Raw genomic sequence first — 20,689 nt, 5'->3', positions numbered from 1 at the left:
GTAAGAATAATAAAGACAAAACTTCAGTGTTCAATGAATTTACCTAACATTTTTGGCTTTTGTGTCTGTCACACAATTAGTTGCTGAAATTGCTTCTGTAATTCACTTACTTGAAAAATCAGTAAAAATAGGGGAACCTGGGTGGTGCCGTCGGTTAAACCTCTGACTGTTGGTTTCTGCTCAGACGATGATCTCAGCGTCCTGAGATGGAGCCCCGCCGTGGGTTCCGTGCCCAGTGTGGAGTCCTCTTGAGATTATCTATCCTACTCCCTCTGCCCCCCCACTTGTGCTCACTCCTGTACTCTCTCTCTCTCTCTCAAAATAAATAAATGTTTTAAAAAATTAAAAATTAAAGGCTGTAAAAATAAAAATGCTTTTTTTCCCCATTTATATTTTGTGTCTAGTTAGTTCTTAACTTAAATGTCAATTCAATTTTCCTATCTTCGATTATAAAATTTTAATAAGGAGGACATAAGCCTATGAATTAGTCTTAATATAATTCTGAGGATAACAAATGCCAAAGAGGGTTTTTTTTATGATAATGGTGATAGTAGTATAAAGTGTGCCCCAGATGGATAAAGATGAAAATATGGCTCATTTCTTTACATTTTCTAGCATCTTCCCTAAACTTTTTATGGTAGATCATACTGTTGTCATTAAGGGAAATCAATGAGCTTAAATTTTCACAATATGTATCTTTCTGTCATTAAAAAATCTAATGAATAAATAATAGTGAAGTCCTGTTATTAGTCAAGTACCAAACTAAACATATTCCCATCTCTTGCCATTTTTAGCCATCACCAGGGCACTGAGAGGTAGGCATCATTCTATGCATACTACAGCTAAGGAAACTAGGGCTGCAATAATTTAAATGACTTGTAGAAGATTCGCTTGATTTGTAATTCAAAAAAAGTTAGTTGAACCCACATTATTAGGTAATTGTTCTCTGAATTGCACCACTATATGGTAGTGGTATGATAATGTGATGAAGCAAACTGATATATCCCATTAGTTGTTGTTAGGCAGTTACATAAATTGGATTCACTCTAATTCATCTAACTGATAACCCTCTAAATAGTTTTTGAGAGTAAGAAACATACACATTCCTTTTTAAAAATTTTTTTACTATTTTTTTTCTAACACTTTAGATTATATGTTCAACATTATGGAGTTGAGTTAGGAAGTTTTGTTATCTTCCCCTAATAGGGTATTGAGTTTTGTTCTGGGATATGGTTTATTTTTTTTGTGGATCAGCTTAATCTTTTAAGGCTTCTTTTTAACTCTTAGACGATATGGTTTAGAATAGCTTTTACTTTGGGGTTAGATTAGTCCTACTTTAAGATAGGGTCTTTCTGGGATCTCGTATGAGAGCTCCGAGTGCTCATTGACTTCTCTCCACTCCGATGGGGTAGAATTCTAACATTCCAAACCCTCTCCAAGCTCAGGCAGTTTTCCCCAATAGTCTTCCTGTTCTCGGCCCTGCAGAATACCTGCACACGTGCGTGCGTGCGTGCATGTGGGGGGGTGCTGAAGACCCCGGGTTCACCTCTGCAGATTTTTATAGCTCCTTCTCTGCTGCAGTTCCCTCTGGAATGCTGCCTTACAGATTGGATTCAGTGTGGTAGCTCCAAACTCCATTCTTTATCTGCTGTGCTCACTGAGACTCGCAAGTGCTGTTGGAGGCTCCTTTTCATGCTCCATGGTCTGGAAGGTGCTACTGGCTGAATTAGCTTCTCCCAGTGATCACAGTCTTGCACTGCCTGTAGTATAATGTCTGAAAATAGTTATTTTGGACTATTTTTCTTTTTTCTTTTTTTTTAATTTTTATTTATTTTTTTGATGTAAAGTTCGATGATTCATTAGTTGCGTATAATACCCAGTGCACCATGCGATACGTGCCCTCCTTTTTTTTTTATTTTTGTTCCAAATTTTATTACAAATATTTTCACACATACAATAAAGTAGAAATACTTTAAAGTGAATACCCATATACTGCCGCCTAGATTCTACCATTAGCATTTGCTAGATTTGCTTACCACATACCTATCAATCCACCCCTATTTATCCTTCTTTCAATCCATTTTATTTTTTTATTTTTATTTTTTTAATGATTTTTTATTATATTATGTTAGTCACCATACAGTACATCCCTGGTTTCTGATGTAAAGTTCGATGATTCATTAGTTGTATATAACACCCAGTACACCATGCAATACGTGCCCTCCTTACTACTCATCACCAGTCTATCCATTCCCCCACCCCCCTCCCCTCTGAAGCCCTCAGTTTGTTTCTCAGAGTCCACAGTCTCTCATGCTTCATTCCCCCTTCTGATTACCCCCCCTTTCTTTATCCCTTTCTTCCCCTACCGATCTTCCTAGTTCTTATGTTCCATAGATGAGAGAAATCATGATAATTATCTTTCTCTGCTTGACTTATTTCACTTAGCATTATCTCCTCCAGTGCCGTCCATGTTGCAGCAAATGTTGAGAACTCGTTCTTTCCGATAGCTGAGTAATATTCCGTTGTATATATGGACCACAGCTTCTTAATCCAGTCATCTGTTGAAGGGCATCTCAGTTCCTTCCGTGATTTAGCTATTGTGGACAATGCTGCTATGAACATTGGGGTGCATATGGCCCTTCTCTTCACTGCCTCTGTATCTTTGGGGTAAATATCCAGTAGTGCAATGGCTGGGTCATAGGGTAGCCCCATTTTTAACTTTTTAAGGGACCTCCACACTGTTTTCCAGAGTGGCTGCACCAACCTGCATTCCCACCAACAATGTAGGAGGGATCCCCTTTCTCCACATCCTCTCCAGCAATTGCTGTTTCCTGCCTTGTTGATTTTTGCCATTCTAACTGGCGTAAGGTGGTATCTTAGTGTGGTTTCTATTTGAATTTCCCTGATGGCTAAGGATTTTGAACATTTTTTCATGTGTCTGTTAGCCATTTGTATGTCATCATTGGAAAACTGTTCATATCTTCTGCCCATTTTATGATTTGTTTGTTTCTCTTGTATTGAGTTTGAGAAGTTCTTTGTAGTGCGCTGCTGGAGCGGGGCTGGAGGGGGCAGCGTGGGCACCTGCGGCCTGCCAGGCCTGCACCCCAGGAGCCCCGCGCGCTGGGCCAGAGCGGAGGCGGCGGCGGGCGAGCGGGCCGGGCGGGGTGAAGGGTAGCTGGGGCCGGGCCCCCGCAGGCCGGCGCGGAGGAGGCTGCGGGTCGGGCAGCGCGGGGACGCAAGCGGCGACCGCGGTTGATGGCAGCCGGGACGGTGAGCGCGGGGTGCGGGGAGGCCAGGGCCTGGCGGGCGTGAGGCGGCGGGCGCCGCGCTCCTGCTGGGTGCCTTCGGCTCCTTGAAGGGTTTCCAGACCTTTCACGTAAAAGCCGTTTTTGTTGCTGTGTTTTAAGGAGCTCCATAACCGTGGTCGCAGGGCCGCCCCGACTTGAAGGGCTGCTGCGGTGCACGTCCTGTTGTATGCTTTCATTTATTTCCCCACCTAGCGCGCCGGCCTGGGGCCTGCCCCGGTGCCGGTTCGGACAGGCCCTTCGCCGCCCCTGCCCTGGCGTTGGCGTCGCCGTCGTGCTGAGCGCGGGGGGACCCGGCACAGCCCTGCCGGCCACCAGGCGCCCGCCTGCGGGAGGACAGCTGCGGGAACGGCGTCTGGAGCATGGGCTTCATCTGTATCTTGCAGTGAAGACTGATATTTTGAAGGCACATTCTTTCTGTGATTCATGTCTTAGCCCATAGCGCTAACCTTGAAGAGATTTGCGGTTGGGTTTTTGGTTTCTAAGAAGGTCATAGTTTTTCCTCTTTTTCTTTCGTTTTTTTTCTCCGACGGGGGAGGGGCCAGGGGCTGAGAATGGACACCATGCTCGCTGGTACAAGTAGAGCGGAGCCTCAGTTCCCAGGGTCCTGAGAGCCAGCAGAGAGCATTTGAGCATCGGAGCATCCGACCTTGAGGTTGGGAGCCCCTCCTCCCACCTTTCTTAAAAATTGCAGCTGACTCAGCCCTGATCAAGACATCAAAACTGCAGGATCCTTGTTCTGCGGAGACACTGAGAAACCATGACTGTGAGGTTACCCCAGAGCATAGACAGGTTAAGTGGCCTGTCTTTGGGAGTTCCGGCGCCTGAACACAGGTCCCCTTCCCACCTCCGCCAGCCCTCCGACACCTCCGAGACAGCAGGTTCTTGTTCAGCGCTGTGTCATCATCCAGAAGGACCAGCATGGCTTCGGCTTCACGGTCAGCGGGGACCGTATTGTTCTCATGCAGTCTGTGTGGCCCGGAGGGGCAGCCATGAGAGCTGGTGTCAAAGAGGGCGACCGGATCATCAAAGTCAACGGCACCATGGTGACCAACAGCTGGAGGTGGTAAACCTTATCAGATCTGGCGCCTATGTCGCACTGACCCTCCTGGGCTCTTCCCCCTCGTCCATCAGTGTCTCTGGGCTGCAGCAGGACCCTGCCCCCGCCGGAGCCCCCCCAGTCGCCCCTGTGGTCCCACCGCTGCCTCGGCCCCCACCTCTGCCCCCACCCCCACAGCGCCTGGGGGGGGGGGGCAAACCACTGCAGGATCCTGAATTCCAAAAACATGCCACCCAGATCCTTTGCAATATGCTGAGGCAGGAGGAAAAGGAGTTACAGTGTATTTGTGAGGTATACAGCCGGAATCCTGCCAGCCTGCTGGAGGAGCAGATCGAAGGTGCCCAGAGGTGTGTCACTCAGCTCCAGCTGAAGATCCAGCAGGAGACGGGTGGCTTCGTGGACATACCCCCCCTATATGGTGACAACAGCCAGAGAGCATCAGAAGGCCAGCTCTCTCTGGACTGCCAGGAGGGAGACAGCGGCTTGGATGCTGGAACGGAGCACTTCCCCTCCCTCAGTGAGGCGCTGATGAATTGGAACTTGGCACTGTCAGACCCTGGGCTGGGCAGTCCCCGAACCTCACCTGTGATCATGGCCAGGCTGGCCCAGCACCACCGGCAGCAGGGCTCGGACGCACCAGGGCCTGGCACCAGCGAGCAGGGCGCAGACCAGAGCCCGAAGCCTTTAATTATTGGCCCAGAGGAAGATTATGACCCGGGTTATTTCAACAACGTGGGCGACATCATCTTCCAGGACCTTGAGAAGCTGAAGGCACGGCCCGCTCACCTGGGCGTTTTCCTGCAGTACATCTTCTCTCAGGCTGACCCCAGTCCGCTGCTTTTTTACCTGTGTGCAGAAGTTTACCAGCAGACAAACCCCAAGGACTCCTGAAGCTTAGGAAAAGACATCTGGAATATTTTCTTAGAGAAAAATGCGCCGCTGAGAGTGAAAGTCCTGGAGGTGTTACAGGCTGAAATTGACTTGCGTCTGCGCGGCAGTGAGGACGTCCGCACCACGCTCTGGGAAGTGCAGGAGGCAGCCATGCCCGAGATCCAGGGGCAGGTCCAGGACTACAGAACAAAGCACACCCTGGGGCTGGGTAGTCTGTACAGTGAGAATGACCTGCTGGACCTGGATGGGGACCCTGTCCAAGAACGCCAAGTGGCCGAGAAGCAGCCAGCCGCCCTGGCAGGCATTCTGTCCAAGTACGAGGAGGACAGGAGTGCCCCCATGGATTTCGCTCTCAATACCTATATGGGCTACGCTGGACTCCATCTCCGAGAGGCATGGCCTTCCGGCATAGCTGAAAAGGCCCAGGCAGCTCCTGACAAGGACAAGTGGCTGCCCTTCTTCCCAAAGACCAAGAAGAGCAGCAATTCCAAAAAAGACAAGGATGCCTTGGAGGACAAGAGGCGAAACCCTATCCTCAAGTACATCGGGAAGCCCAAAAGCTCTTCGCAGAGCACATTTCATATTCCCTTGTCCCCTGCGGAGGTCAAACCAGGCAATGTGAGGGACATCATTCAGCACTTTGAGAACAACCAGCCGTATGACGCCCCGGAGCCCGGGACGCAGCGGCTCTCCACAGGAAGCTTCCCCAAGGACCTGCTGGAGAGCGACAGCTCACACTCAGAGATCCGCCTGGGCCGCTCTGAGAGCCTGAAGGGCTGGGAGGAGCTGAAGTGGACCCGGAAGGTGGAGAACGTGCCCCGCTCTCGCAGTGATGTGGACATGGATGCGGCCGTGGAGGCTGCCCGCCTCCACCAGTCAGCCTTGTCCTCTGCCTCCAGCCTCTCCACAAGGTCTCTGGAGAACCCAACCCCTCCCTTTACCCCCAAAATGGGCTGCAGGAGCATCGAGTCTCCCAGCCTGGGGTTCTGCACAGACGCCTTCCTCCCCCACCTCCTAGAGGACGATTTGGGCCAGCTCTTGGACTTGGAGCCAGAGCCGGACGCCCAGAACTGGCAGCACACGGTGGGCAAGGATGTGGTGGCGGGTCTAAGCCAGAGGGAGATTGACCGGCAGGAGGTCATCAATGAGCTGTTTGTGATGGAAGCCTCCCATCTGCGCACGCTCCGGGTCCTGGACCTGATCTTCTACCAGCGGATGAAGAAGGAGAACCTGATGCCCCGGGAGGAGCTGGCCCGGCTCTTCCCCAACCTGCCTGAGCTCATCGAGATCCGTAATTCCTGGTGCAAGGCCATGAGGAAGCTCCGAGAGGAGGGCCCCATTATCAGAGACATCGGTGACCTCATGCTGGCTCGGTTTGACGGCCCTAGCCGGGAGGAGCTCCAGCAGGTGGCTGCCCAGTTCTGCTCCTATCAGTCCATCGCCCTGAGGCTTATCAAGACCAAGCAGCGCAAGGAGAGCTGCTTCCAGCTCTTCATGCAGGAGGCTGAGAGTCACCCCCGGTGCCGGCGGCTGCAGTTCAGGGATCTCATCGTGTCAGATGCAACGGCTCACCAAGTACCCGCTGCTGCTGGAGAGCGTCCTCAAGCACACGGAGGGTGGCACCGCCAAGCACTAGAAGCTCTGCCGGGCATGGGACCAGTGCCGGGAAATCCTTAAGTATACGAACGAGGCGGTGAAGCAGACGGAGAACCGGCACCAACTGGAGGGCTGCCAGAAACGCCTGGACACCACGTCCCTGGAGAGGGCCAGCAACCCCCTGGCAGCAGAGTTCAAGAGCCTGGATCTCACAGCCAGAAGGATGGTCCACGAGGGGCCCCTGACCTGGAGGATCAGCAAGGATAAGAGCTTGGACCAGCACGTGCTGCTGCTGGAGGATCTCCTGGTGCTGCTGCAGAACCAGGACGAGAAGCTGCTGCTCAAGTGTCACAGCAAGACCGCCGCAGGCTCCGCGGACAGCAAGCAGACCTTCAGCCCTGTCCTCAAGCTCAATGCCGTGCTCATCCGCTCCGTGGCCACAGACAAACGAGCCTTCTTCATCATCTGCACCTCGGAGCTGGGCCCCCCCCAGATCTACGAGCTGGTGACACTGACGTCGTCAGACAAGAACACGTGGATGGAGCTCTTGGACGAGGCCATTTGGAACGCCACCCGGCGCCCGGGAGCTGCCCCAGTGCTCGCCCATCCCCCACCCCTGGGCGCCCGGGAGCCAGCACAGCAGAGCCCCACCCCCAGCAGGGTCCGGCTGGATGGCTCAGAAGTGTTCCACAGTGAACCAGAGCCCGGGGAGCTGCCTGGAGCAGGCACTGGGCCCCAGCAGAGGGTTGAGGGGAAGCACGCGGGCCTCCTAGATGATCCCGAGCAGGAAGACAGCATCGAAGGGGAGCTGGGTGCCCTGCCTCACCCCTCCACATCCCTGGATGGAGAGAACAGGAGAGGCCGGATGAGAGACGCTATCCTCCTGCCCATCCCCTGTCCTCTGTTCATGGAAGGGCTCGCCGACTCAGCCCAGGAAGATGTGGAGAGCCTGCGGCACCTGATTCTGTGTGGCCTGCTGCCCGGTCGCCACCCCGAAGCGCAGCCCGCCAGGGAGCCCGACGACGGCCTGACGCCTGCGCCTTCTCTCAGGAGCAGCAGCTGGTGCCCCAGGGCACGGCCCCCCGGGGGTGAAGGGCCAGAGCAGGAGGACATGGCTCTCTGTTCTCTGGAACAGCTGCCCCCACAGGTCAGGAATTCCGGGATCTGGGAGTCTCCCGAGCTGGACAGGAACCCAGAAGAAGAGGCTTTAAGCACCGAGGCGGCAGGAAGTTACAAAGTCGTGAGAAAAGGGAACTGCTTCTATGTCAGCATGCCGGCCGGACCCCGGACTCCAGCACCGAGCCCTCCCAGCCCGAGAGCATCCCTGCCTGGCGGCTTCGGGGACCCAGTGGAGGTCACAGGCGCCCTCGCCACTCCCCGCCCAGCCTGGCCCTCAGGGACGTGGGCAGCATCTTCCGCACCATCGAGCAGCTCACGGTCAAGCTCAACAGGCTCAGGGACATGGAGCTGGCCCACAGAGAGCTGCTCAGGTCCCTTGCGGGAGAGGTGTCGGGCGGCACCACACCCGTGGGCAGTTTCCACACGGAGGTGGCTAGATGGACAGACGGCTCCCTGTCACCTCCGGCCAGGGAAGCCCTGGCCTGCGACTCCAGGGATGGCCACCAGCCACGGCCGTGCTCGGAGGACGGCTCCAATGCCCCCCCGGAAGACAGCGTGGCGCCTGCGGCCTCTTCCCCAGGACTGTAACTGCCCACTCGTGCTCTGGGGACCGGCCCGAGGCAGGGGCACAGGGCAGTGGGAGCCCAGACCTCCTTCCCGCGGTGGAGGCCATGGAGAACGGGTCTAGCTGAGACCCCCGGGGGCGCCCCACATGTCGCTTGGTCTGCTCAGGTCCCGGTCAAGTGTCAGTAGTCTCCCCTTCCCTCCAGCCGCCCCCCAAGGCCTCTCCTGAGCTTGCTGACTGCATCTGAAAGGCCCCCCCAGACATGCAGGTGAAAGGAGGAGTCTCTGTGTAAATGCACTTTCTTCCTCCCTCCCCTCTTCGCAGGACCCCGGGGCTGAGGTGGGCACCCTGCTTCTCCCCTCATAGTCACTTCGGTTTCCTATAAATACATACGTGCTGTATGTGCGTCTTGCTTTGTAAATAACTTTGACCTGTTTTGTTTCTGTTCCTCGGGGGCGGAGGCAGGCCCAGAGGGACAGCTCGCATCTCCTAGTTAACAGGCCAGCTCCGGGGTCAGGGCTGAGGGGGGAGCCAGACCTGAGCACCCGGGTCCCCGTGAGTGGGAGGGTGTCCCAGCCCATGTGGCTTGAGAGCCCAGTCTCTGTGGCCCGAGCAGAGAGCTTCTCCCTGCTCCTAGGACTTGTCCTCTTCCAGGAGTTCCTGACCCCACCTCTGTCCACCCTTCCCCACCCTCTCCCTAGAGAAAAACCAGTGTATCCGGTAGGGCCCTAAAAACCAGGCCCAGGAGGTGGGGCAGGGGGTGTGAATGCTGGAGTTCCCGCATTAACCTAGGACCATCGCCAGGGGCCACGGCAGCATCGGTTGCTCACCCCATGCCAGCCCCCTCCCTGCGGACGGATAGAATAGACACACTGTGCTAGGTGTATATATACATATATATATATATAAATATATATATAATATATAAAATATAGAGATGGAAATGACTGTTTTCCTGTTAAAATAATGTATACTCTTATTTTCTTTCTCTCATGGTTAAGATTTTTTTTTTAAAGAAAAGTTAAATATTCTTCCAAAAAAAAAAAAAGTTCTTTGTAGATCTTGGATACCAGTTTTTTATCTGTAGTATCATTTGCAAATATATTCTCCCATTCCGTGGGCTGCCTCTTAGTTCTTTTGACTGTTTCCTTGACTGTGCAGAAGCTTTTTATCTTGATGAAGTCCCACAAGTTCATTTTATCTTTTGTTTCTCTTGCCTTTGGAGATGTGTCATGAAAAAGGTTGCTTTGGCCGATGTTGTAGAGGTTGCTGCCTATGTTTTCCTCCAGGATTTTGATGGATTCCTGTCTCACATCGAGGTCTTTCATCCATTTGGAGTTTATCTTTGTGTATGGTGTGAGAGAGTGGTCAAGTTTCATTCTTTTGCATATAGCTGTCCAATTTTCCCAGCACCATTTATTGACATTTATTGAATATGTCATCTGCAAAAGCAATTTATCTTTTTTTTTTCTGATTTGATCCCTTTTATTTATTGTTTTGACTGATTGCTCTGGCTAGGACTTCCAGTACTATGTTGAATAGAAATGGTAAGCATGGACACCCTGACCTTGCTTCTGACTTTAGCAGAAAAGCTTTTGACCTTTTACCATTGAGTATGATGATTGCTGTGGGCTTGTCATATATGGCTTTTATTATGTTGAGGTATGTTTCTTCTCCACTCACATTTTATGAGTTTTTTTTTTAAATCATGAAAGGGTGTTGTATTTTGCCAAATGCTGTTTCTACATCTATTGAGATTATCATATGGTTTTTATCCCTCATTTTTTTAAATATAGTGTCTCACATATATTGATTTACATATGTTGAACTTTTCTTGTATTCTAGGGGTGATTCCCACTTGATCATGACATATGATCCTTTTAATTTGTTGTTGAATTTGGTTCCTAATATTTTGTTGAAAATGTTTGCATGTATATTCATCAGGGATATTGGCAGTAGTTTTCTTTTCATGTAGTGTCTTTTTTTTTTTTTTTTAAGATTTTACTTATTTTAGAGGGTGAGGAAGAGAGGAGAGGGAGGGACACAGGGGAAAGGAGAAGGACAAACAGACTCCACACTGAACGCAGAGCTCAACACATAGCTCTATCCCAAGACCCTGAGATCATGCCTGAGCCAAAACCAAGAGTTGGACACTCATCAGACTGAGCCACCCAGGTGCTTCTTGTGGTGTGTTTTTTGGCTTTGGTAATGCTGGCCTCATATCCCCCCTCAGTAACAATAATTTGGCAGCCAACCATGGACTAAAGTGCCTTTGTGGGAGCTTTGGGATCTAGTTAAGAGATTGTGAAAATCCCAGTGTAACCCATGATCCATGAGGGCCATTTTGAGTAGGCAGACCCATGCCCAGGTGGCAGACTCACTGATCTAGTGTCTGGGTACAGATTCAGAAACAGCTGCAGTCTCCCTGTGGACTTGGCTAAACCATATTTGGTCTTGGTCTCCCCACCAACACCATCTATCCACCAGGACCACTAAGAGTCACACTCGCCTGTGCCACAGGTAGCAGTCCTGCGAACCTCAGACCTTGAAGTGGCCTGTGACCCAATTCTGGTCCCTTTTAGCCACTAGTTGTGTATGCCAAGGGACCGGGTGGTAGACACATCTGTCCGTGTCCCTGAGGCAGGCCCTCTGAGCTTGGTCCAACTGTAGATCCTGATATGGCCCTTTAATTCAGTCACAGGCTGGGAACACTCCTGCTGCCAAGCATCAAAAAGTAAAAGTACTTAGGAATAAATTGAATCAAGGAGGTGAAAGATGTGTACACTGAAAACTGTAGGACATTGATGAAAGAACTTGAAGACACAAACAAATGGAAAGATACCTTGTTCCTGGATTAGGAGAATTAATATTATTACAATGTCCATACTACCAAAAGTCATCTATAGATCTAATGCAATCCCTGTCAAAATTCCAATGGCATTTTTCACAGAAGTAGATAAAACAACCTTGAACTTTGTATGAAACCACAAAAGACCCAAATAGCCAAAACTATGGAATACCGTTCAGCCATAAGAAAGAAGGAAATTCTATTTGTGACAACATGAATGAAACTGGAGGACATTATGCTAAGTGAAATAAGCCAAACACAGAAAGAGAAATATTGTGTGATTTCACTTACATGTGGAATCTAAAAAAGTTGAATTCATCAAACCAGACAGTAACATGGTAACTGCCAGGGGCTGGTGGCCAAGGATGGGGGTGGTGGTGGAATGGGGAGATGTTGGTAAGATGATAAGTTCTGGGGCTTTAATATGTAGCATGGTGACTATAATTAATAGTATTGTATTGCATACTTAAAATATGCCAAGAGAATAGATCCTAAGTGTTCTCACCACACAAAAAGTGTAATTGTGAAAGGTGATAAATGTGTTAATCAACTTGAGGTGGTACTCATTTCCTCACAATGTATACATATATTAAGGCATCGTTAACTTGTATAACTTCAAAAAACTCACTGTACAACTTAAATACATATAATTATTGTCGATCATACCTCAATAAAGCAGGAAGAAGAATGAAGGAGAAATCTATACTTTCTCATAAAAACAAAACCGAGGGAATTCACTGCCAAGTAGACTTGCACTATGAATAACGTTTAATGTTTTCAGGCAGAAGTAGTGTGATACCAGACCAACACATGGATCCACCAAAGAAATGAAAAGCAGTGGGAGTGGAATAAAAGAAATATGCATGGTAGCAATATGTTTTGTTGATGGCATAAGTAAAAGTAGAATTTATGACAAAAAAAAATCACCCAAAGGATGAGAGTGAGGAATTGGGGATATACTGGTGTAAATCTCTTTTACGACACATCAGGTAGTGATATTATTTGAAGTTAGACTTCGATTAAATGTTTTTAATCCTAGAACAACAATTTAAAATATTTTAAAAAGATATAAATAATAGGGAAATGATGAAGTTAAAATGGATTCATAAAAACTAACACAAAAGGGGGCAGAAAAAGAACTGATTAGATAGAATAAATAGAATGCAATTAGCAAAATGGTAATTTTAATCTAACCATATCAGAAATTGGATTCAATATAAATGATCTAAAGAAACCAAGAGACTGGGATTATAAATTAGAAATAAAAGGAAGACCCAACAATATGCTGTCTGCTTAAAAAAAAAAAAGACTAAAAGTAAAATAAAATCTAAAAAATAATTAAAAAAGTAAAATACATACTATTCAAACATTAAACAAAAGAAAGTTGGAGTAGCTACATTATATTAGACAAAATAGACTTCAGAATGAGGAACATTACCAGAGAGAAGGACATCTCATGATTCAAAAGGGGTCGTTTCTTTTCTTTCTTTCTTTTTTTTTTTCCAAAAGGGGTCATTTCTTGCGGAAGATATAACAGTTCCAAAGGTGGGAGGTACCCAACAACAGAGCTTCAAAATAGATAAGCAAAATCTGATCAAGGTGAAATTAATTCAAAGAGTGAATTTTACTGTATATAAAGTAAAAAGAAATACATTTAAAATAGAATATATTAAAGATGATTCCACTTACATAAGTTTTAAAACAGGTAAATCTATTTTTTAGTGGATGAATAAAAAGTATAAAGCAAAGAAGTTTACACGAGAAGTTAGGGGGAGAATTAGGGGTGATGAAAACAAAGGGACTTCCAGAGTTCTTGCGATGCCCTACTTGTCTTTGGTAGTGGCTATTGGATGTTTGCTGTATATTTATTATACTTTACATATATGTTTTGTGCATTTTATGCTGCATCTTGTATTTTATAGGAAAGTTGTAAAATAATTTTTAAAATAAAACCATGGGGAACCCAATTGAATCAATTCTTTTCCAAGTATCATGCTATGTAAAATTTTGCTTCTCTGATTTATATTGTCTCATTATACAATTAGAACACTATAATTTATTTAGCTTCCTTTCTTGCTTTCGATTCTGGGATGCTCAAAGATGTTTATTCTGAAATTGAAGTTTTATTTACTGATCTGTTGTTTCTCACAATATTATGTTTCTTATGTATGATGAGTGTGCTGGTGTGTCATATATTTTATTAAGCTTTTTTGTACTTTATTTGGGTGTGTATTTATACCTACTATATCTTCTGACAGACATCTGACAGCATTCTTTTTTTAAGACATCCATTTTTTTAGAGCAGTTTCAGGTTTACAACAAAATTGAGAGGAAGGCACAGAGATTTTTCCCATATATCCCCTGTGTGAGTGCACACACACACACACACACACACACACACACACTCCTCCATTGCCTCCCCCATTACTGACCACTCACCAGAATGGTACATTGTTACCAAGGATGAGTGGACATTGACATCATCATAAGCACCCAAAGTCCACAGTTTACCTTAAAGTTCACTCTTGGAGTACATTCCATGGTTTTGGACAAATATATAATGATCCAGCCATCCTTATAATACCATACAGGGTATTCTCACTGCCCTAAAAATCCTGTGTCCTCTGTTAATCTTTCCTCCACCTCCACCCCTGGCAAGCGTTATTTTTTTTTCCCTGGGTCTCCTTAATACAGTTGGAAAAAGTAGACTCTCCAGGGCTGCCAATCACAGTGCCTTAGTAACAAACAAGGAAGCAGCACAGCACCTGCAGGCCTCCCTAGCACCAAGAGCACATGCACAACGGTTGCAAGCTAACTGGCTGCAGGTGCACTCTCCCCAACGGCTTCCGGGCAGGAGCCAATAAGGCGCATGCTCAGGCACAGACTTCCCCGCCCCCCGCCTGGTGCCTGGCTCTGGAGTCCACTTTGGCGTGGGGAATGGCCTCCGGTCCTGCAGCGCCGAGCGGGGCTCCTGAGCCCCAAGTAAATCTCCAGGGAGAGACTCGGTCAGCCCAAGGTAGGGAGGCATGGCCAGCCACATCAACTCACTGTTTGAATTTTTAATCTTGCTGTTTGAACACTTTTAAGGTTTCCTTCTTGTCCCTGATATTCTCCTGCCGAATGTATCAAACCTAAGCGGAAAAGTTTGAATCTTGGGAAACATGGCGGAAATGCTTCTATGTGGGTCGTTTTTTACCTCTTACCCTGTATAAATCTTTTTATTGTCTCCATAGTTTTGCTCTTTCCAGAATGTCATAGTTGGAATCATACGGTTTGTAGCCTTTCCAGACTGGTTTATTCCACTTAGTAATAGCATTTAAGGTTCCTCCATGTTTTTTCATTGTTTGATAGCTCATTTCTTTCTCTTTTTTAAAGTTTTTATTTAAATTTCAGTTAACGTATAGTGTAATATTAGCTTCAGGTGTAGAATTTAGTGATTCAACACTTATTCAACACCTGGTGCTCATCACATGTCCTCCTTAATCCCCATCACCTATTTTATTTTTAAGGGAAATTCAATTCTTTGTTAGAACTCTTTAGATCAGTGTTTGCAAACATTTACCTGGGGACAGGGACTGAGAACTACCCACACCATTCTTTCCCCAGCTTCTGCCTGAAGAAGCGGGACTTAGATGAATAGAGTAGCAGCAAGGTCTTCCACTTTATCATTGCCTGGCTCCTGCTCCCGGGCCTGAAGTGCTTTTATGACCTGGTAACCGGGTCCTGGGTAGCGTTGGTGGACCTCTGGGTCGCTGCCTCCAGGGCTGCTGCAGGGTAGCTCCAGGTGGCCGCCTCGCAGGCTGTGCCGCGGGGGAGCTCCGGGTAGCCTCCTGGCGGGCTGCACAGGGGGGAGTTCCGGGTAGCCGCCTCCCGGGCAGCGCTGAAGGGAGCCTCGCAGGCAGCACCGGGGGAACTCCCGGTCGCCGTCTTGCGGGCTTCGCTGGGGGGAGCTTAGGGTTGCCGACTTGCGGGCAGCGCCGGGGCAGGGGGAGCTCCGGGTAGCCTCCTGGCGGGTTGCGCCTGGAGGAGCTCCCGGTAGCCTCCTGGCAGGCTGTGGGGGGGGGGGGGTAGCTCCGGGTGGCCGCCTCTTGGGCTGCGCTGGGGGTAGCTCCGGGTAGCCTCCTGGCGGGCTGCGCGGGGGGGGCGGGGCAGGGGGGAAGGGGTAGAGCCCCGGGTGGCCGCCTCGTGGGCTGCCCCGGGGAGGAGCTCCGGGTTGCCGCCTTGTGGGCTGCGCCAGCGGTAAGCTCGGGGTAGCCTGCAGCACGGGGTGGGGGGGGGGTAGCTCCGGGTTGCCGCCTCCCTGGCAGCGCTGAAGGGAGCCTCGCAGGCAGCACCGGGGGGAACTCCGGGTCGCCGCCTTGCGGGCTTCGCTGGGGGGAGCTTAGGGTTGCCGACTTGCGGGCAGCGCGGGGGCAGGGGGAGCTCCTGGTAGCCTCCTGGCGGGTTGCGCCTGGAGGAGCTCCCGGTAGCCTCCTGGCAGGCTGTGGGGGGGGGGGGTAGCTCCGGGTGGCCGCCTCTTGGGCTGCGCTGGGGGTAGCTCCGGGTAGCCTCCTGGCGGGCTGCGCGGGGGGGGGGGGGGGGGGGGGGCGGGGCAGGGGGGAAGGGGTAGAGCCCCGGGTGGCCGCCTCGTGGGCTGCCCCGGGGAGGAGCTCCGGGTTGCCGCCTTGTGGGCTGCGCCAGCGGTAAGCTCGGGGTAGCCTGCAGCACGGGGTGGGAGGGGGTAGCTCCGGGAGGCCGCCTCGCGGGCAGCGCGGGTGGGGGGGGGGTAGCTCCGGGTTGCCGCCTCCCTGGCAGCGCTGAAGGGAGCCTCGCAGGCAGCACCGGGGGGAACTCCGGGTCGCCGCCTTGCGGGCTTCGCTGGGGGGAGCTTAGGGTTGCCGACTTGCGGGCAGCGCGGGGGCAGGGGGAGCTCCTGGTAGCCTCCTGGCGGGTTGCGCCTGGAGGAGCTCCCGGTAGCCTCCTGGCAGGCTGCGGGGGTGGGGGGGTAGCTCCGGGTGGCCGCCTCTTGGGCTGCGCTGGGGGTAGCTCCGGGTAGCCTCCTGGCGGGCTGCGCGGGGGGGGGGGGGGGGGGGGGGGGGGGGGAGGGGGGAGAGCCCCGGGTGGCCGCCTCGTGGGCTGCCACGGGGAGGAGCTCCGGGTTGCCGCCTTGTGGGCTGCGCCAGAGGTAAGCTCGGGGTAGCCTGCAGCACGGGGTGGGAGGGGGTAGCTCCGGGAGGCCGTCTGGCGGGCAGCGCGGGTGGGGGGGGGTAGCTCCGGGTTGCCGCCTCCCTGGCAGCGCTGAGGGGAGCCTCGCAGGCGGCACCGGGGGAACTCCGGGTCGCCGCCTTGCGGGCTTCGCTGGGGGAGCTTAGGGTTGCCGACTTGCGGGCAGCGCGGGGGCAGGGGGAGCTCCTGGTAGCCTCCTGGCGGGTTGCGCCTGGAGGAGCTCCCGGTAGCCTCCTGGCAGGCTGTGGGGGGGGGTAGCTCCGGGTGGCCGCCTCTTGGGCTGCGCTGGGGGTAGCTCCGGGTAGCCTCCTGGCGGGCTGTGCGGGGGGGGGGGGGGGGGGGGGGGGGCGGGGCAGGGGGGAAGGGGTAGAGCCCCGGGTGGCCGCCTCGTGGGCTGCCCCGGGGAGGAGCTCCGGGTTGCCGCCTTGTGGGCTGCGCCAGCGGTAAGCTCGGGGTAGCCTGCAGCACGGGGTGGGAGGGGGGTAGCTCCGGGAGGCCGCCTCGCGGGCAGCGCGGGTGGGGGGGGGGGTAGGTCCGGGTTGCCGCCTCCCTAGCAGCGCTGAAGGGAGCCTCGCAGGCAGCACCGGGGGGAACTCCGGGTCGCCGCCTTGCGGGCTTCGCTGGGGGGAGCTTAGGGTTGCCGACTTGCGGGCAGCGCGGGGGCAGGGGGAGCTCCTGGTAGCCTCCTGGCGGGTTGCGCCTGGAGGAGCTCCCGGTAGCCTCCTGGCAGGCTGTGGGGGGGGGGGGTAGCTCCGGGTAGCCTCCTGGCGGGCTGCGCGGGGGGGGGGGGGGGGGGAGGGGGGAGAGCCCCGGGTGGCCGCCTCGTGGGCTGCCACGGGGAGGAGCTCCGGGTTGCCGCCTTGTGGGCTGCGCCAGCGGTAAGCTCGGGGTAGCCTGCAGCACGGGGTGGGAGGGGGTAGCTCCGGGAGGCCGTCTGGCGGGCAGCGCGGGTGGGGGGGGGGTAGCTCCGGGTTGCCGCCTCCCTGGCAGCGCTGAAGGGAGCCTCGCAGGCAGCACCGGGGGAACTCCGGGTCGCCGCCTTGCGGGCTTCGCTGGGGGAGCTTAGGGTTGCCGACTTGCGGGCAGCGCCAGGGCAGGGGGAGCTCCTGGTAGCCTCCTGGTGGGTTGCGCCTGGAGGAGCTCCCAGTAGCCTCCTGGCAGGCTGTGGGGGGGGGGGGTAGCTCCGGGTGGCCGCCTCTTGGGCTGCGCTGGGGGTAGCTCCGGGTAGCCTCCTGGCGGGCTGCGCGGGGGGGCGGGGCAGGGGGGAAGGGGTAGAGCCCCGGGTGGCCGCCTCGTGGGCTGCCCCGGGGAGGAGCTCCGGGTTGCCGCCTTGTGGGCTGCACCAGCGGTAAGCTCGGGGTAGCCTGCAGCACGGGGTGGGAGGGGGTAGCTCCGGGAGGCCGTCTGGCGGGCAGCGCGGGTGGGTGGGGGTAGCTCCGGGTTGCCGCCTCCCTGGCAGCGCTGAAGGGAGCCTCGCAGGCAGCACCGGGGGAACTCCGGGTCGCCGCCTTGCGGGCTTCGCTGGGGGAGCTTAGGGTTGCCGACTTGCGGGCAGCGCCGGGGCAGGGGGAGCTCCGGGTAGCCTCCTGGCGGGTTGCGCCTGGGGGAGCTCCCGGTAGCCTCCTGGCAGGCAGCTGGGGGGGGGGGGGTAGCTCCAGGAGGCCGCCTCGCGGGCAGCGCGGGTGGGGGGGGGGGTAGCTCCGGGTTGCCGCCTCCCGGGCAGCGCTGAAGGGAGCCTCGCAGGCAGCACCGGGGGGAACTCCGGGTCGCCGCCTTGCGGGCTTCTGGGGGGCGCTTAAGGTTGGCGACTTGCGGGCAGCGCCGGGGCAGGGGGAGCTCCTGGTAGCCTCCTGGCGGGTTGCGCCTGGAGGAGCTCCCGGTAGCCTCCTGGCAGGCTGCGGGGGGGGGGGGGGGGTAGCTCCGGGTGGCCGCCTCTTGGGCTGCGCTGGGGGTAGCTCCGGGTAGCCTCCTGGCGGGCTGCGCGGGGGGGGGGGGGGGGGGGGGGCGGGGGGGGAGGGGGGAGAGCCCCGGGTGGCCGCCTCGTGGGCTGCCACGGGGAGGAGCTCCGGGTTGCTGCCTTGTGGGCTGCGCCAGCGGTAAGCTCGGGGTAGCCTGCAGCACGGGGTGGGAGGGGGTAGCTCCGGGAGGCCGCCTCGCGGGCAGCGCGGGTGGGGGTGCGTAGCTCCGGGTTGCCGCCTGCCGGGCAGCGCTGAAGGGAGCCTCGCAGGCAGCACCGGGGGGAACTCCGGGTCGCCGCCTTGCGGGCTTCGCTGGGGGGAGCTTAAGGTTGGCGACTTGCGGGCAGCGCCGGGGCAGGGGGAGCTCCTGGTAGCCTCCTGGCGGGTTGCGCCTGGAGGAGCTCCCGGTAGCCTCCTGGCAGGCTGCGGGGAGGGGGGGGTAGCTCCGGGTGGCCGCCTCTTGGGCTGCGCTGGGGGTAGCTCCGGGTAGCCTCCTGGCGGGCTGCGAGGGGGGGAGGGGGGAGGGGTGAGAGCTCCGGGTGGCCGCCTCGTGGGCTGCGCCAGCGGTAAGCTCCGGGTAGCCTCCTGGCGGGCAGCACGGGGTCGGAGGGGGTAGCTCCGGGTAGCCTCCTGGCGGGCAGCACGGGGTGGGAGGGGGTAGCTCCGGGTAGCCTCCTGGCGGGCAGCACGGGGTGGGAGGGGGTAGCTCCGTGTAGCCTCCTGGTGGGCAGCGCGGGTGGGTGGGGGGTAGCTCCGGGTAGCCTCCTGGTGGGCAGCGCGGGTGGGTGGGGGGTAGCCCCGGGTGGCCGACTCTCGGGCAGTGCTGGGGGGAGCTCCAGGTAGCCTCCTGGCGGGTTGCGCGGGGGGGGAGGGGGGAGAGCTCCGGGTGGCCGCCTCGTGGGCTGCGACAGCGGTAAGCTTCGGGTAGCCTCCTGGCGGGCAGCACGGGGTGGGAGGGGGGAGCTCCGGGTAGCCTCCTGGCGGGCAGCGCGGGTGGGGGGGGGGGTAGCCCCGGGTCGCTGCCTCCCGGGCAGCGCTGAGGGGAGCCTCGCAGGCAGCACCGGGGGGAACTCCGGGTCGCCTCTTTGCGGGCTTCGCTGGGGTGGAGCTTCGGGTCGCCGCCTCGCGGGCTTCGCTGGGGGGAGCTTCGGGTCTCCGCCTCGCGGGAAGCGCCGGGGGCGAGCTCTGGGTCGCAGCCTCGCTGGCAGCGGGGGGCGGGGGGGGGGGTTTGGGGAGCCTCGAGGGCAGCGCCAGGGGAGCTCTGGGTCGCAGGCTCGGGGGCAGCGCTGGGGCGGGGGAGCTCCAGGTAGCCTCCTGGCGGGCAGTGCAGGGTGGGAGGGTGTAGCTCCCAGTAGCTTCCTGGCAGGCAGGGGGTGGGGGGTAGCTCCCAGTGGCCGCCTTGCTGGCAGTGAGGGGGGGGGGGCTTACAGGTGGCTGCCTCACAGGCAGCCTTCAGGGGACCGCGGGGTCGCAGCCTCAGGGGCAGCCTCAGGGGACCGCTGGGTGGATGCGTCCTGGGCAGGGACCTCCTCTGAGCTTTGTGCCCGGAGTTGGTGGTGATAGTCGGCTAAATTCATGATCATCTTGGCTACATCTTTCTGGTAATAAGGCCGACCAAATTCAAGATATCAGCTTCGCCCTCAGGGTCCCACTGGTTAACATGAAGTAGGGTCTGTGATACACACTCCACATGCCGGATGTGCTCTCTTCCAGCATAAGATCGCTTCCACCAGCCAGCCTCGAGGTGAACTGCCTTCGGACTCTTCAGCTACTCCGAGTGGAACCAGTAGGGCCGCTTGCTGAGGTTACCGAGCACGTGAATAGCGTCCCTTCTCGCTGCTCCAGCTGCACAAGCATCGGAAACCGCCTTTAAGAGAAGCAAACTGGTATGTGCGGAGACACACGTGCTTTCCCGTGGTTTTAATGGGACCAGTGTTCCTGAGGGGTTGGAATGACTTTTTCATGGAAAGCCTATATATATAGGACCTGGGAGCCTCCCAGTTCAGTAATATGATTTTGTTAGATCCGTGTTCACATTTATATTATTATGACCTTGTAAATAGTATCTGTAGCTGCAGAGTTTGCTACAATTTCTTGCATAAAGTTTTGTTTTTCTTGATGTCATTAATTGCTCTTTTGCTC

The 20,689-nt window shown here is 54.7% G+C and overlaps 1 long non-coding RNA gene and 1 pseudogene across 3 annotated transcripts in view; both read left to right on the top strand.

Annotated features, from left to right (window-relative positions):
- The first annotated feature begins 3,779 nt into the window (after positions 1-3,779).
- LOC123780125 (rho guanine nucleotide exchange factor 11 pseudogene) lies at positions 3,780-8,742 on the top strand (annotated as a pseudogene).
- Positions 8,743-14,296: 5,554 nt separating this feature from the next.
- LOC123789944 (uncharacterized) overlaps positions 14,297-20,689 on the top strand; it is a 464,623-nt gene continuing 458,230 nt past the window's right edge. For all 3 annotated transcript variants that reach the window (XR_015723084.1, XR_015723083.1, XR_015723085.1), the window contains exons 1-2: positions 14,297-14,400; positions 20,261-20,433. This is a non-coding gene — a long non-coding RNA (uncharacterized LOC123789944). The remainder of the gene's footprint in view (positions 14,401-20,260; positions 20,434-20,689) is intronic.

Source organism: Ursus americanus, chromosome 35, assembly GCF_024610735.1.
Source record: "Ursus americanus isolate L20-20 chromosome 35, mUrsAme1.1.p, whole genome shotgun sequence".
NCBI classification, from domain to species: Eukaryota; Metazoa; Chordata; class Mammalia; order Carnivora; family Ursidae; genus Ursus; species Ursus americanus.
This window is presented reverse-complemented; position numbering and strand designations above follow the sequence as displayed.